Consider the following 7,338-nt stretch of genomic DNA (forward strand, 5'->3'; position numbering starts at 1 on the left):
GCTCAGGTAGGTGGCCAGGTGGGAAGTGTGTTCCAGGACAAGTCTGGCCCCCTAAATGCCCTTCCTTCCACCGTCTTTTGTCAAATCTGTCCACTCCTCCAGGTGGGCCCCTGAAGCAGAAATGCAAATAATAAACATTAGGCCCAAAGTCGGCAGTATTATTATTCAAAAGACACCTTGAGAAAGGCAAACAAACCAGCTGTCAAAAAGGACTAGAAGTAAAGAGGTCAGAAAAATGAGTGATTACCGATGCATGCACGGGATGCTAGATGAATACCAGGCTTCGCCAGTTAGAAAATCCACAGCTAAGGAGAGCCCATTCACAGTAACAAAATATAGTAAGTACTTTGGAATAAACTCAATGCAGGATGTTTGTGACCGGGTAGAGAAAACCATAATACTTGTGATTCCTGCAGGAGAGCAGAAGGAGAATTGCATTTTCCTGGCAAGCAGGAGTAATATTGTGAAGATATCGACCCTCCTCATGTGTAGGTCACGTGTGGTCCAATTATTGATACAACGAATCTGGCTTTGTTGCAGCTCTCCTACATTTGCAGGCATCCTTCAAAGTTTCTTCTGCGCAGCTGACCAGGCTTTCTGAGATCTCAGAAAAAAGCAGAGGTAGACTCTGAGTAAATCTATGCTTGTTTAATCCAGTGGCTCTCAATTTCAAGCATTCAGTTATGGGGAGGCTTGTTAAAAAAACAGCTTGCTGGGCTCCACACCCAGATTCAATTCTTGGGGTGAGGCCCAAGAATTTACATTTCTATCAAGTTCCCAGGGGCTGCTGGTAGGGAGCCCTCCACCTGGAAATCCACGGAGTTAGTCAAATTCCTTAGAGGTCAGTGTAATGGGAAACTAGTAAAGCAGGTCTAGACTCCGAGGTTCTTAGGATTTCCCTTGAACTTGCCCATCACTGGACAAATTTCCAGCCTCATCCTTATGCCTTTTAACGCGAGGCAGGCCTGGCAAGGGGTCATAATTGGGTACCAGATGGCTGTCATTTACTGTCTTCTTCCTATCGGTGGGGAAGGGTTGGAGGGACAAGCAGGGAACAGGGTTGGCTCTGTATGTGTGTGTATATGTGTACGTGTGTATGTGCATGTATGTGTGTATGTGCATGTATGTGTGCACATGTGTATATGTGTACTGTGTATGTGCATGTATGTGTGTATGTATGTGTATGTGCATATGTGCATGTGTGCGTGTGTGTGTGTGTGTGTGTGTGACCACTTGAGATTTCAAGGCTTGTGGGATTTAGACACAAGTTCCCCAAAGTGCTAGCCCTCACATCCTCTGTGTACCCAGCAAGTCCTCATTTAAAGCTCCAGAACTTCTCATGGAACCTGACAAAAGAGTATGGCTGGAAGAATAAATGGCCAAGAAAAATAAATAATTCAGGTGGGGGTGGGAGAGCAGGGGTGGGGAAGATTTATCTGCCTGGTTATAAAAACCTATTTTAGAGCAAATAGTACTAAAAAAAACTGGAGTGCAGCTACAAAGAGAAAACTATATCTAAGTTATGCAGAAGAGGGCCAAGAATTAGACCAAATTATATGAGAGACTGTCATATATGATGAGTAAGCAATATGGAAGGGAACGCTCACTTAATAAATCATGCTGGAAGACTGAAGATTGAGTTTGAAAAAGGAATTAGATTTGTACCTTACCCTACTCACCAACATGAGAGTTAAATATTTAAAACTAAGAAATCACAGAGGAAAAAGTAGCAAATCAGAATGTACCATTTGCTGTACTTTGCAAGTATGGGGCGGGGAGGTGAAGGAAATAGCACTTGCTGAGTGCCTACTGTATACCACACATATATTACCTTATCCCATTAGGACTGTCAGCAGCCCTGTGAGACAGGGATTACCCTCAACTTTCAGATAAGGAAACTGAGGCACAGAGAAACCAGTTACTTTCTCAAATGGAGTGCGATCAGAAGCGCCTCACTCTGTCTGACTCCATGCCCTGTACTGCCCAGTTGCTGCCCACCAGCCCAAGGGGTCCAAGGGAGATGGGGTGCCTAGTTCAGTGCCAGCCCATTCCTAGATGGGCCTGGGGTGGTAGAAAGTGAAACAAGTCAGAACCAAGGTTGAGGACAAGGCAGCTGCACAGTGGTACAGAGTTGATGAGTTCAGCCAGGAGAACAGGGGCAGTAAGTGCGTTCCAGGGGCCACCTGCCTGGAGTTGGGAAGCAGGATGAATGGCTGGGTCCCAGGAAAGGTTGGGATGTTTAATGTGGTGACATAGGGGCACACAACAGCCATAATTTGTGGTCCATCCCTACTCCTTCCTTCTACCAGACATAACCTTAACTCCCCTTCCTAGGGGCCTGGAGAAGCCACGTGGTATCATGAAAGAGCAGGTGCATGAGAGGTCAAGAAAACTTGAGTTTAATTGTGCTTTGTCGCTTTCTAGGTGCATGGCCTTGATCCAGTAACCTAACCCCTCTGAGCCTTAGTTTCCTAATTTTCACATCAGGGTGCCCACCTCACAGAATTCATGTGGGGATTAAATGGACAAGTCAGGTAAAGCGTTAAGCATAATAAATGGTGCAGAGTAGGTGATCAATCGATATTTATTGAATAAGCGAATTTATACATTTGCTTAACGTGTGTATTTATTCATTAGCTCTGAAGAAAACTTGAAGTCCAGGGAAAGGAGGTTTATCCAGCTAGTTCTGCTAGGTAGGCAAGAATTTCACATTCTCCCAAAACATTCTAATTTGGGAAACTGGGTCAAGCCATATCACTGTGCGTTAATTATAAGTTGTGATTCTAGCAACCTGTGGAAAGATGAGAAAATGGTCCAGCGCCTGCATTTCCCACAGCAACAAATGTGCCTCTGATGACACTTCCATAATCGCCACCCCTTCCAATTGCATACATCTTGGCAGCTTACAAAGAAGTGCTCACACCCAGGGTGACAGAAACCCACCTTCAAGGAAGGTCATGTCATCCCATTTTGTGGATGAGGAGATTAAGGCTCTAGGAGGTGCAGGGACCTGCTCAGTGGTTGGCGGCAGAGCTGGAGCTGGAATCCCCAGATGTGCATGAACTGATCATCACTACGGCATAGGCTTGGTTACCTTGTTACAGGAGTGAAGGGTGATGCTATACAGTGTCCTGCTTGCTTGCATCTGCCTCTGTCTCCCCTGAGGCCCTCATGTGGATCTGAGGTTCTGAGGATCCCATCTGTACATCTTACCCCATCCCCATTCCAGAGCCAATTTGGAAGGAGACAGAAGGAGTGCAGCAGCCTCAATCCTGCAGACTTACGAGGCCATAGGAACTTCGCAGCCCATGATCTAGCAGCACAGCCTGGTTGCTTGAACCCATGCTGGAGCTGCAGAGATCTGGCCAGAGAACTTGGGTCAAGTCCTGCCCAGGGCTAGGGGTGGTGATGTTTGCCTGGAGTGACAGGCTGTTACACAGGTGAGGAAGAGCCTGCTCTTTAGTAATCACCTCTACGTGACAGGCTCACACATTATCAATAATTCCCACAGCATCTTGTGATACTATCATCGTCGCACTGATGATGGAACAGTACCTTGGAGAGTGAGATCTTATGCAGCATCTCGAAGTGGGTAGTTGTCTAAGATTCAAACCCAGCTCTGTTTACTATGATCCCATGCCCTTCTCAGCAAGGTCCCTGTCACAAGTTGGACTCTGATATCCTCTATGCTTTCTGGAGAGAAATGGGTCACAGCCTTTGATTACGAATGCCATTGGGAAGGTGGGAGTCAAACGTAATGCTCTGTTTGGATCCATAACTGGTACCTACTCAACTGTTGGGTTCCTGTAGAGCCTGTGCAGACGGAGCAAAGCCTCCCTCCTGCATCCTGCACATGCGTAGGAGGGTAAGACCAACAGGCAGAACCAGACTGGAGTCTGGAGCACCAGTAGCCATAAAGACATCTGTGGGGACCCCACATGGGACACAGCACCTGCTACCTCCAGAGACAGGGAGCTGTGATCTTGCTCCCTGAAGGCTTTCCCAGCCTGCCTCTTACTCTTCCTCCCTGGGGCAAAAGGGAGAGTCTGATACACATGAGGAGATTGGAGAAAGAGCCTGAGATTGCACCCACCAGCCACTCCCAAGCGTCCTCCCCTTTGACCCCCCTGCACACGAGCACCTGTTTCCCCCCTGGTCCACCCCTCCATGCTGCTGACCATGGCGGGCTCTGCCCTGGTTGGGATGTACCCATAGTTTGAAGTGGGTAAGCCCAATTCAGAGGAAAGTATTGGGAAAACAGACTGTGTCTGCAGAGTCAAGATGCTTTTCCAGGTGAGCTTTCCCAGCTATCGATCTGGCTCTCTGAAGCCTCCTTTGTCATACTGCTGGGGACCCACGGGGGAAAGGGCTGGATTGATTTCCATCTTTGTGGTTAGTGATAAGCCCTGAAATTCCATTGTGAGAAACGTGTGAGGAGGAGAGAAGGAAGCAGAGGTGGCACACAGGCAAACATTCACGTCCTGCAGTAGTTCCTGCCCCTGAGATAGTTGCTGCTCCCCGGCTCCCAAACTCCTCACTGTTTCACCAAACACGTCCAGGGGGGTCTGGTGGTCCCAATTCAAGCTCCGTCCACGCGTCCAGACTCCTCTCCCATGTGCTCTGACCCACTTGGTCAGTACTAGCACTGTACCCAGAATACCCCTGCTCAATTCCTGCATCTGTGGCTTGCTCCCTGCTGGCAATGCCAAGGTTAAATAATAGAATCTGGAAGGAGCTGTGGAGGTCACGTTGCTCAGCCCTCCTTCGGGAGAAGGGGCCATCGGAACTTGCTTCCATGTCTTGCTGCTGGGAGCAACCTCTCCTGTAACTTGGCATTTCTGTTTCTTTTACATTTTTATTTTTTTTTAGACAACAAGGCATCTGCCTTCTTGCTACTCATGTCTGGTACAGGTGTCTTCTTTGCCACCTACACACATTCCAGGCAGCCCTCCCTGGGCACTTCAACCTTCTGATCCCTCGTGCCATAGGAATTAGGTGGTGTTTTATCATCATGCAGGCATGAAACAAGCACTGCTAGCTTCCTTTGTCTGCTCTCCTGGGTGCCTTTAGAACACGTGGTTCTAAGCTCCTTGAGGCTGAGGCTGTGCTCGAGCCTGGCACACAGGAGGTGCCCAGGAAACCTGTGAGTTGTCTGGGCCCAGCAGACATGTCAGATGGGATTGCTCGGTGGGCCATGCAGAGTCCTGTTTGTTCATTGCCCACCGAGGGTCTTCTGTGGGTCAGCCCAGCCCTGAACTTGCTCACCGCCTAAAGGTGGAAACTGACATGCACACAGAAAACTACAACACAGTGTGCTGCCTGCTAGGAGGCGTGTTGGGGATGCTGAGGGAACGACGGGGGGAGCAGTCATCAGGCCAGCACTGGGGCGAGCTGAGCCCAGAGGGATGAGCAGGAACTCGTTGGTTGGTAGCGGCAGGAAGGGCAAGCAGCAGGGAGCACAGGGCCGGAGAGGTCCGGCTTCCCACTCTCCACGGCCTCCAACGTGGCCTTTAAGCTAACATCAGGCAGACAGCCACAGAGATACACTGACGGTTCTGAAGGAAGAAGGCCATCATACGCCTGTCAACCGCTGTTTTATACTTACGGTGACCAGCGTGTCCTGCTTTGCCCAGGCCTTCCCTGATTTTACCACTGAGAGTCCTGCTTCCTGGGAAACCCCTTAGCCCTGGCAGACCCGGAGAGATGGGCTGGAAGGGCAGCCTGAATGATTATATTCCATAAACCCTTTCATTAACTTCTTTTTGTTTCATTTTTAACTCTTTATTTTTTTATTTTATTTTATTTTTTTTCCAGTACGTGGGCCTCTCACTGCTGTGGCCTCTCCCGTTGCAGAGCACAGGCTCCGGACCTCAGGCTCAGCGGCCATGGCTCACAGGCCCAGCCGCTCCGCGGCATGTGGGATCCTCCCGGACCGGGGCACGAACCCATGTCCCCTGCATCGGCAGGCGGACTCTCAACCACTGCACCACCAGGGAAGCCCTAACTCTTTATTTTATATTGGAGTACAGTTGATTAACAATGTTGTGTTAGCTTTAGGTGTACCAGGAAGTGATTCAATTATACATATACATGTATCTCTTCTTTTTTCAAATTCTTTTCCCAATTAGTTGTTACAGAATATTGAGCAGAGTGCCCTGTGCTATACAGGAGGTCCTTGTTGGTTATCTGTTTTAAATATAGAGGTGTGTACATGTCAATCCCATACTCCCTAACTATCCCTCCCCCCAACCCTTCCCCTCTGGTAACCATAAGTTTGTTCTCTAAGTCTGTGAGTCTGTTTCTGTTTTGTAAATAAGTTCATTTGTATCATTTATCTTTTTTTAAGATTCTCATTACCTTCTGACTGGCACAATTACATTGCATTATAAGGTCTTTGTGACAAAGGCATTAGCGGATTAGTTGTAAACATTGAAAACACGCTGCCTTTTTGGAAACCCTGGATGGGGATTTCTTTATATTTTAAACATACCGAGCTCTCCCCTCCCCAGGCTTCAAAGGGCTGTGGCAGCAGCGGAGGACGTGCTGTGAGACACAGCATGGTGGATTTGGGGGCCTGCGAGGAGGGAGAATGTCCGGGGCACAGGGGATATGACCTTGTGCAGGCAGGGTTGTGGAGGTGAGACTGGAGCGGGGCAGAGGTCACAGGGCTCCTGGGGCCGGGCCAAGGTCTCAATCTTACAGCCTTGGGGAGCCCAGAACACTGTCACACAGAGGAGTGTCACAGTTGGATCAGAAAGTTTACACAGGTGGAGTTCTGGAGAATTGATTTGGGTGGGTGCTGTAGAGGCCACGATGAGAGACGGAAGACCACTCTGGGTGCTGCCGTCATTATGCAGGTGAGTCTCACAGAGGTGGAGAGAAATGGACAGGACAGTGATCTGAGGGTGAATGTGTGGCAGGGGGAGGTGACTCACTTGTGCTCTGGCTACAATGACAACCACCAAGACAGGGACTGAAGGAGGAAAATAGCTTCAGGGGTAGATGCTGCGTTTGGCTTTGGATGTGTTGTTTGGCCCTGGGACCACCAAGTGGAGACATCTCTTGGGTAGAGGGATATAAATGTCTGAAACTTTGGAGAGAAAGGTAGGCTGGAGATAAAGATTTGGCTTTCATTCACCTTCTAAGTCCAAGGTGATTGAAATGGGTGAGTTACCGATGGTGAAACTGAGTCCCCCTAAAACTGAGTTCCCTTACCGAGTTTACGATTAATCTCTCTATCCAAAACTTTATTCCTTTTCTTGTCCCCTCTGACCTCAATCCTGTGCTAACTGAACAGTCAGATGACTACCATTGCTGCTGTCAGTAACATTGTAAATG

This window comes from Delphinapterus leucas, chromosome 2 (genome assembly GCF_059928025.1).
Source record: "Delphinapterus leucas isolate spDelLeu-1000000601 "Yukka" chromosome 2, BTC_Dleu_Yukka2, whole genome shotgun sequence".
Classification (NCBI taxonomy): domain Eukaryota; kingdom Metazoa; phylum Chordata; class Mammalia; order Artiodactyla; family Monodontidae; genus Delphinapterus; species Delphinapterus leucas.